Source organism: Narcine bancroftii, chromosome 5 (assembly GCF_036971445.1).
Source record: "Narcine bancroftii isolate sNarBan1 chromosome 5, sNarBan1.hap1, whole genome shotgun sequence".
Taxonomy (NCBI): domain Eukaryota; kingdom Metazoa; phylum Chordata; class Chondrichthyes; order Torpediniformes; family Narcinidae; genus Narcine; species Narcine bancroftii.
In genome coordinates this window covers 97,218,815-97,228,860 of record NC_091473.1, presented here as the reverse complement: position 1 = coordinate 97,228,860, position 10,046 = coordinate 97,218,815, and positions in this window count along the sequence as shown.

Here is a 10,046-nt window from a genome sequence, read left to right as displayed (position 1 = left end):
GGAAGGAAACTGGAGCTCCCAAGGAAAACATGTAGACATGGGAGGAATGTACAAACTCCTTATAGACAGTGCAGGATTCAAACCCCGGTCCTGATCACTGGTGCTGTAAAGACGTTGCGCCAACCACTATACCAACTGTGGCACCCCTAGAGGCTTGTTCTTGTAGCAAAGAAAGTTAACGAACAGCTTCAAGATCAGGAAGAGTTTTGCTGGAAAAAAGCATCCGAAAGATGTCTGATGGAACAAGATCAAAAACAGACCAAAAATATCAAAAAATACCCAATTTCAACTTGTGTTACCATGATCTGTTGAAGATTGTCTGAGCAGAGGTTGAAAATAGATTTAATAATGTTGCAAATAGAATTTTAATAAGTACCTGAGATTAAAACATTTCTGGGGGTAAATGTTAAGAGCAAGAGAGTCCATTAATTGCACAGCTTTAAGAATTAGTGCAAGAATGATGGGCTGAATGGCTTTGCTCTGCTCTGAATCATCCAATATTATAAAATTCATCAATTACAAACAGAAATTTTTACAATCTGTCTTTATGGTAAAACCTTGTAATATTTGAATCTTCTAAGTATCAGAAAATCACAGATGCAGAATGTAAAATGTTTATTATAGTCAATAAAGAATTACGGGCTGTAATTCCATCAATCTGTGGCACTGCATGATGAGCAAGGGCTTGGAGAATCAAATTTATCATTGTCAGGACACACTTTTTTTGGCCTTCTCAGAAACTATTCAGAACAATTTGTCTGAACCTTGTGCCACTTTAAATCAACCAACGTGCATGAACATTTTTCTCTAATCCTCCCCTTGGTGATTTCTAATGTCACACATATGGTGGTTGCCTCCAGCAGTTGGCCTCATTGAGTGTAAGTTTTCGCCATGTAACAAAATCAAGAAAGAGAAACCATGCTGCGACACACTGAGCTGCACTTCTGTCGCTGAATTTACCCATCTTCACTGAATTAAATGATCCAGCTTGGTTTTGGTTCTAAGGAATGCAAAGATCCCCTTGTCATAAAAGTAAAATTTTGGTTCATTCCTTGAAGAAAGGTTCAAGCCTGAAACGTTGGATATGTACCTTTATCTTTGCTGCATAAAGTATGCTGTTAGACCTGCTGAGTTTCTCCAGCATTGCGTTTTTACTTCAATCACATTGTCTGCAGACTTTCGTGTTTTACTTACCCTCGTCATAAATTTGGTTAATAAATCAATGGGTATATTGAGAACCAGAAAATATTAAAGGTCATACTGGATTAAATGTGAATATTTTATTTCCAAAGCAATAGACAAAATGCAACCATGGAAGCCTTGGGATGTCCATTACTTTCAGAATCAGTATTTATTATCAAGAACAAGTCATGAAATTTGGTGTTTGCTGCAGCATTTTTGTGCAAATGTTCACATCATAACCATCTTATGACTTTACCATATTAAAAAAATGATAATAATAATCATGCACAAAAAGTAAGACCGTGTCTTTGATTCATCGATTATTCAGGAATCGGATGGCAGCGGGGAAGAAGCTGTCCTTGTGCCGTTGAGTGCTCATCTTTAGGCTCCCGTACCTCCTTCCCGACAGTAGCAGACTGAAGAGAGCATGGCCTGGGTGGTGGGGGTCTTTGAGGATAGAGATTGCTTTTTTAAGGCACCACTTCATGTAGATGTCCTCGATTGAGTCAACTCTGGTGCCTGTGATGTTGCAGGCCGAGTTAGCAACCTTCTGGGGTTTATTCTTGTCCTAACTAAGAGTTGGCGCCTCCAAACCAGGCAGTGATGCAACCACCCAGAATGCTGGTTTCAAGAGTAGTGTTAATATTTTTTAGACGTACAGCATGGTGACAGACCCTTCTGGCCCATGAGCCCATGGTACCCAAAGACACCAACCCATTTTTGGAAGATGGGAAAAAACCCATGCAGTCAAGGGGAGAATGCACAAACTCCTTACAAACAGCATTAGATTTGAACCTCAGTCGCTGGAGCTATAATAGCATTGCACTACCCGCTATGTCAACCATGTGGAACGATAGCACTTAGTGTTCCTTTTTTGAATATCATTTTGCATGCAAGGAGTTCACAGATACATCTATAATGAAGTGCTGGATGATAATTTAAGATTTGTTTCTCACTGTATCAAGAAAATATAGTGTTAATGAAGATTTGGTTAAAAAAAAGGTTCATTCATGCTACTGGGGAGGTTTTTAGCTAAAGAGACACTGGGATTAGGAACCTGAGCAACAGGGCATCGAATGGAGGAGTTGAGGTGATGCAAGCCTGAAAGGAAGAACAGGAAGAGAGAGGTGAAAGGTCACAGCAAGACAAAGTGTATGAAATGTATTTATTTTAATGCAAGGAATATTGTGGTAAGGTGGATGAACTTAGAGTCTGGATAAGTCCTTGGAATTATGATGTTGTGGTCATTACTGAGATATGGCTTCAAAAGAACAGAAATGGCTGCTCAATGTTCCTGGGTTTCATTGTTTTGGCAGGATAGAGAAGGAGATCAGAGATGGGGGCATGGCATTGTTCATCAGGGAGAATGTCACTGCTCCACTCAGGGAGGATATAATGGTGAGCTCAATAACTGAGGCAGTGAGGGTAGGGCTCAGCAATAGGAGTCCATAAATCTGGCCTTTTTGTTTTTAAATATTGGGTTCACAATAGATACGAAGAGGTGAAAAGACAGACATGTAGATGGATTATGGAAACTTGAAAACATAGCAGAGTTGTCATTGTGGGAGATGAAATTCTCCAATATTGACTGGAATGTCCAAAGGCTTAGATGAAGCAAAATTTTAATCACCCAGCAAGGAAGGAGGGCATACTGGATCTTGTATTGGCAAAGGAGCCCAGTCAGATGAGTTTCAGTGGGGGAACATTTTGAGAACAATGATCACTCTTTCTTAAATTTCAACATGGTTAGTGACAAGGAGAAGCTTGGACCTTATAGAAAAGTATTAAACTGTGGGAGGGCATATTATAACATGATTAATACACGAGCTAAGGGAAATCAGTTGGCTCCAGTGGTGACCTCATTTTCTGTCTGGGCACCCTTCATCCGGATGGCATTAACATTGATTGGCTTTCCTGGTTTCCATTAGAAATCTTCCTCTCCATCTTCTTTATCTTCTGTCTCTTTCCTTTTCCCTCTGTCTCTTTTCACAGAGCCAAATCAGTTTTCACCTTTCCTCCTATCATATCCAATTAATGCTTTTTATCTGTTGAGTCTTTACTCCTCCCATTCTCTCTGCATGCCCCCCCCCCCCCACTCCTTTCTTTCCCCTGTCATTTTGAGGAAGGGCTCAGGTCTAAAATGTCATTAATATATTTTTACCTCCTATGGATGCTGGGAAACCAGCTGAGTTTAAGGACAAATAATCTGAGTGCAGGATTGGCATGTTCTAGTGCGAACTGTGACAGATATATAGATATGTTTTAAAGGGGATAAATTATGTGGGGTTCTTATTTAGGTCACACACAGATATAAACATTTCAAAACAGATCTCATTTAAAATGCCAGAGCTCTCCTAAAGTCAGACAGTCTAGGGCCTGGGTGACTTTGCAAAAACTTTGAAGAATGCCTATAAGGACTTCACAAGTAGGTGTTAATTGGACATGCCATGGAGTAATGGATTATTGTTTTGGAAAGCTACAGATAAACGCACTCAAAAGATTAGGTCCGGAGCTGGTGTCTGTCTGAGTGAAGTTGGCTGTTCTAAGAGGGTCATGTGCTTTTCTCTGTGTGTGTGTGTGTGTGTGTGTGTGTGTGTGTGTGTGTATATATGTGTGTGTGTGTGTATATATATATATGTGTGTGTGTGTGTATATATGTGTGTGTGTGTATATATATGTGTGTGTGTGTGTGTATATATATATGTGTGTGTGTGTATATATATATATACGTGTGTGTGAGTGAGTGAGTGAGTGAGTGAGAGAGTGAGTGAGTGAGAGAGTGAGTGAGTGAGAGAGTGAGTGAGTGAGAGAGTGAGTGAGAGAGTGAGTGAGAGAGAGAGTGAGAGAGAGAGAGAGTTAGTTCAGTTCTACAGTTCAGCAGCAGCAGCTGGGACTGGAACAGGACAAGCTGGCAACCTTGTGGAAAACCCCATTTTGAAGATGGGTTGTGCATTCTTAATTCAGCCTGGTTAAAGCCCTTGTGGTCCATACAAGAGGGGATGACTAGCTGTATAATGTTTCACTTGAAATAAGGGAAACAGAAAGGAACTCTGTTGTGACCTGAAAGAAAGAGGTTATCATCTGGAAAACCCTGATGATGTAAGTTTCTTTGGCAAGACACTGATGTGGCTGATTGTAAGGAATCAGTTTGTGTCGAATAAGCAACAAATCTCTCTCTGAAAACAGACAAGAACCTTTCTGAGTGGTAACCATTTACCTTTCAAGCACCAAAGCCTGGTGAACTTTATACATGTTAAATTTTGTGCACAGTATAAGAATTGCCTGATACCAGTGAACGGAGGAGTGAGAAGTGAGATTGGAATATGAATCAAATAACTTTTCTGAACTTGAATACACATTATATACACATGAGCTTACAATTAGAATAGGGTTAAGTTAATAGTGATGAGTTAAAGATTGATCCTGTTTTCATATTTAAAGATAATTAAAAGTAACTTTTATTGAGGTAACCATTTGTCTTGGTGAATTTCTATTGCTGTTGGGTTTTGGGGTCCTCTAGGCTCATAACATTAGGAAGGATAAGAATGGCGACCTTGGCTGATGACAGATGTCATGAACTTAGTCCAGAAGGAAAAGGAGGGATATAGCAGGAAGCTATAATCAGATAGGGCCCTGGAGGAATATAAAGATTACAGGAAAGAGATCAATCTTTGGATTTCCTACACGTGAACCCACCCTTTTTAAATGACTGATAAGTATAATGAAGAGTGCAAGTATCAGATGACTAAGGTAAAAGGGGAGGTTGGATGGCATGGAAAAATAACTACTGAGTTGGAAAATAAGCTTTACTAGGTCTGGAATTGCTCAGGAAGAGGTCCAAAACATTGAGTTTCATTTAAATGCTTTTTCCCCCACTTAATGGAGAAGAAGCAATTCTTGCAAAGTTTTGCATATTCTGGATGTTTTTAATTTGTGCTGCAGTTGTGCTTTACATTTCTTATTTGTTACAGGTAATGGATCATGGATGGAGTCAATATTACATCACATATACTTTGTAAATGAATACCTGCGGCACAGCTGTACCTCCCCCATCCTCATGGAGTTGGCAGCAATGGTACTAATGAGGTGCATTATCAGCTGGCATTATAAGGAAACATTGAGTATATTGTAACTTGACATTGGTGCTGAAAATAGCTATGTCTTTTCTCTGCTCCCCTCAGGTTCAAGGCAGTGATATGATTGTATTAACACTCCATTCAAAAGGTACTGCTTTTGATCGTGACTGGAGGAAGGCATTCAGCTCCTAAATCTTCCATGTAACAAAAGCTTCCAGATTCCAAAGTGACTGGTGCATTTTTCAACTGCTCACACCATTTTGCAGTTAGCAACAAAGAGATAAGAAAATAATGAGCTTTTCAAGAGATATTTTATTAAATACATTTAAATGTGTCTCCCTCTGCTCTCCTATCCTCACCACCTCTGGAAAAAAGAATCAGAATTACATTATCCAGCAGATAGATTTTAAGAAAGCAAAGTTCAAGGTGGGGAGTTTACTTGCATTTTTTTTTATGGAAGAAATGTAATTGTTAAAGCAGTAGTGGATATGTCAGTGAGAGGAAAAAAAAGCCCTGCTTCTTCTTTAGATCCTAGATAGAATTTCCATTCTAAAATGACTGGGGTAAAATCTCCTGCTTAATTCCGAAGTGTTACGGAGAGAAGGCGGGGACGGGCTGAATTTTATTTTTATTTTTAGACAGTTGGCCACAAAAAGCAAACAAATGCAGTGGTGTAAATTGATGCAAAAAAGGAAGGGCCCTGTAAAGTTTAGAAGGATGCTTGAACATTTAAAATTCAGGCAAAACAATTTGAAAGTCAGTAAGGTCCCCAAGGATATCTTTTGTATGTCCTTCTGCTAATTCAATGAAAAGCTTCGCAAATTTAATTGGAAAATTCCTTCTATACAACACCAAATAAAAATGGGAGAGACTGTTTATAAGCAGCCATCATGCTGTTCTTTCTGTACCCCCTCAGCCTTCTCATCATGTTCACGAATTAGTCTCTGCATCTATTTAATTTGTCTGCAAATGGTAAAAAAGCAGTGGTGAAATGAAAGTTTTTACAATCTAGAATCAATTAATCCACGACCCAACAGCGTGGAGGAAATGGATTTAGAAGAATCTTTCAATAGAAATTTGGATATCTAATTTTAGGTAACTGGCCACAAGATGGAAAATTGCTTTGATTCACGTACATAGTGAAATAAATGTTCATAAAAGATAGTGAGTATTTCCAATATTAACAGTTAGTGTCCTGTAAGAACTGGATGAATGTATCAGCAAGGACTTACAGGTATAAAGGGAAAGGGAAGGGAGTGCAGAAGGCTGAACCCAATTGCCAAATTATGCCTGTGCTGGGAATCTGAAATAAAGACAGCAACAGGTGGAAATATAGGATTAGGAAACCTCTGTGGGTACAGAGAAACAAGTAATATTTCACCCCTCATCAAATCTAGAAAAGATAAACAAGGTTTAGGATGCAGAGGAAGGGAAGAGTGAAGAAAACAAGAAAGAAGATTTAGAGTGTGGAGCAGATTAAATGAATGAAGAGGTAATGTGGGTGAAAGGATATTAAAAGGACAAGGAAGAGAACAAAAGATTCTGGTTGGTAGGTTAACTTCGTGCTGTAAATTAGCTCTACTAATTGTAGGTCATAGGAAAATAGGAGTTGGACAAATTAGAGAGTAGAGGTTACGTAGAACATAAAACAGTTCAGCACAGGAACAGGCCCTTTGGCCTAAGTGTCTGTGCCAATCAAGATGTCAAAAATCAAACTAAAATTCAACTGCTTACATCTGATACATAAATATGACGAGGACAGAGGGATATTGAGTGTCTATCTCAAAGCTTTTTTAAATGCTACTATTGTATTTCCTTTCCCCATGACTCCTGGCCGCCCATTCCAGGTACCCATCAATTTCTGTGTGAAATATTTTCCTTGCTCCCTCCTCTATAATATAAACACATGTCCTCGCCTGTGTGACACTTTTGCCCTGGGGAAAAGATTCTGACCATCTACCCTGTCAATACTTCTCATGATTTTACACATCTCTATCAGATATCAGATCTCCCCTCAGCCTCCTAGGCTCCAGAGAAAACAATCCGTTTATCCAAACTCTCCCCGCACTCCATATTCTCTTAACCAGGCACAACATTCTGATACATCTTCTCTGTGTCATTTTCAAAGCCTCCGCATCCTACCTGTAATGAGGCAACCAGAATTGCAAACATTATTCCAAGTGCAGCCAAACCAATGTTTTATATAGCTGCATCTTTTATATGCAATGCTACCCCCACCCCAATCAAACCAAGAATACCATATGACTTCTTTACTACTCAATTCTCTTTCAATTAGCTATGGACCAAGAAATTGTACTCTTATATTTGACCTCTCAAAGAGTAGTATTTTGCACTTGTCCACATTAAACTCCACCTGTCCCTTCTCTGCCCATATCTGTAATTAAACTGTCTCTTGCTGTATTCTTTGACAAACCCTCTGCACCATCCACAGCTTTACCAACCTTTGTATCTTCTGCAAACATATTAACCAACCCACCTACTTTTACTTCCAAGTTAATTATATATATCAGAAACAACAAAGGTCCCAACAATAATCTCTGTGAAACAGCACTGGTCACAAACCTTCAGCTTGAATGACAGCCTTACACCACTACCTTCTGTTTTCTATGGCCCTGCACATTTTGGATCCCAAATGCTAACTCACCATGGATCCCATGCAACAACACCTTCTGAATCAGCCCACCATGAGGTCACTGCTGCACCCAATTAACTGCTCCAAGCTTCTGTATTAATCATATTATAATTTGCCCTTCTCCAATTTAGTACTTTTCTATAAGGCTCAAACTTATCTTGAAAGTTAAGGAAGAGTTTTCATTGTTCCCAAAATGTTCCCCGCACTTAAAACTCCAATCACCTGACCAGGCTCACTTCCCAGTGCAAGGTCCAGTCAGGCCTCCTCCCTAATTGAACTATCAACATGCTGCTCCAAGAAACTCTCTTGGATGCACCTAACACATTGTTTCCCCATCTAAGTCACTTACACTAAAAACATCACCGTTTCTTTTATGGAAGTTAGTGTTCCATGATGGCAACCCGGCTACTTTTGCAACTTTCTATGGTCTGTCTACACATCTGCCCTCCACCTCCTGGTGGCTATTTAGGCCTATAGTGTAGCTCTGTCAGAGTGATTGCACCTCTCTTATTTCTGATCTTTAACCACACTACTTAAGTAGTTGAGGCTATTGTTGTGTCCTCACTAAGTGTCACTGTGATATTCTTCCTAATTAGTCACCACCTCTTTTACCTCCTTCTCTATCCTGTTTAAAACAATGAAATGCAGGAGCATTGAGCTGTCAGTCCTCTTTCTCTTACACCCATATCTCTATAACAGCCACATCATAATTCCATGCACCGATCCCGCCTCAAAGTTTATTAACTTTGCCCATAATACTCCTTGCATTACAATAAACACACTTCAGTGGCTTGCCCTAGTATCTGCCATACCCCCCACTCCACCATTTGCTACCCTGCTGTTCAAGTTCCAAAAGTCCCGCACTCGAGTTTAACCCTCTGTAACACTAGCAAATCTCCCCATGAGGATATTGGTCCCCTCTTCAGTTCAGGTCCAACTCTTCCCTCTTCTACAGGTCCCATTTTACTGGAAGACAGTCCAATTATCTAAATATAGGAATCCCTTCCTCCTGCATGAGGTCCCTAGCACCAGACTTACAGCACATTCCTTTACTTTCTTGCATCACTAGCATGTGGCATTGGTTGTAATACTGAGATTACAACCTTGGAAATCCTGCTTTTTAATTTGCTACCTAGCTCCCAGTTCGGACATGATGAATGTAGACACTATTGGAATTTAAGGTGTTGGCTTATTCAGGGTGGGAGTAGAGGGAATGAGAGATTACATGTTGGAAATGGAACAGAAACAATTGAAGGCTCTGACCACTGAGGCAGAAAAGAGAGCAAAGTTCAGGTCAAAGAAAAAATACCAGAAGCACTGATTTGGAAGGTGGTGTCATCAGAAATGATGCAACAAATAGGGAGACAGAGTAAATTCCTTTTATCAGTGGTTCTCAACCTTTCTCTTTCCACTCACATACACTTTAAATAATCCCTATGCTATCAGTGCTCTGTGATTAGTAAGGGATTGCTTAAGGTAGTATGTGAGTGGGAAGGGAAGATTGAGAATCACTGGTCTAGACCCAATTGTTACTGAAATATTTTGCTTGAGAAAAATGTTCTTTGGCCCATTTCCTTTGGAGTTATGAAACTGTGCACATAACAAGTCAATTAGGTACGATTAAACCAGTGGTTTTCAAACTTTTTCTTTCTACCCACATACTACCTTAAGCAATCCCTTGCTAATCACAGAGCACCTAAGGCATAGTGAATACTTTAAGAGGGATGTGAGTGGAAAGAAAAAGGTTGTCTTATAGGAAGCAGGGCATGTAGTCATTTGGGACGTAATGGAGTTAGACCAATCAGCAGCTCTTGACTGGGTCCAAGCACAAAGGACCAGATGACTTTCTCTGTACCATTTCTACAATTCAAAGATATCTGTTTCATGACGTCAAAACATTTAATTTCTACTCATTACTTTATTCCACAATTCTCAGCCAAAATCTCTGAGCAGAAAATATTGATCAAATTATAGTTTAGTTCAACTTCATCATCTTGTAACACTGTCAAAATATATGGAAATAACATACAAAATTTTTTTTTAACCTTTGAATTTTTATCTCTGGATCACTGAGCTCAGTAATGTTTCACATCAACTGAGTGAGATTGCTGCGAATTTAAAACCCAAACAAGCTT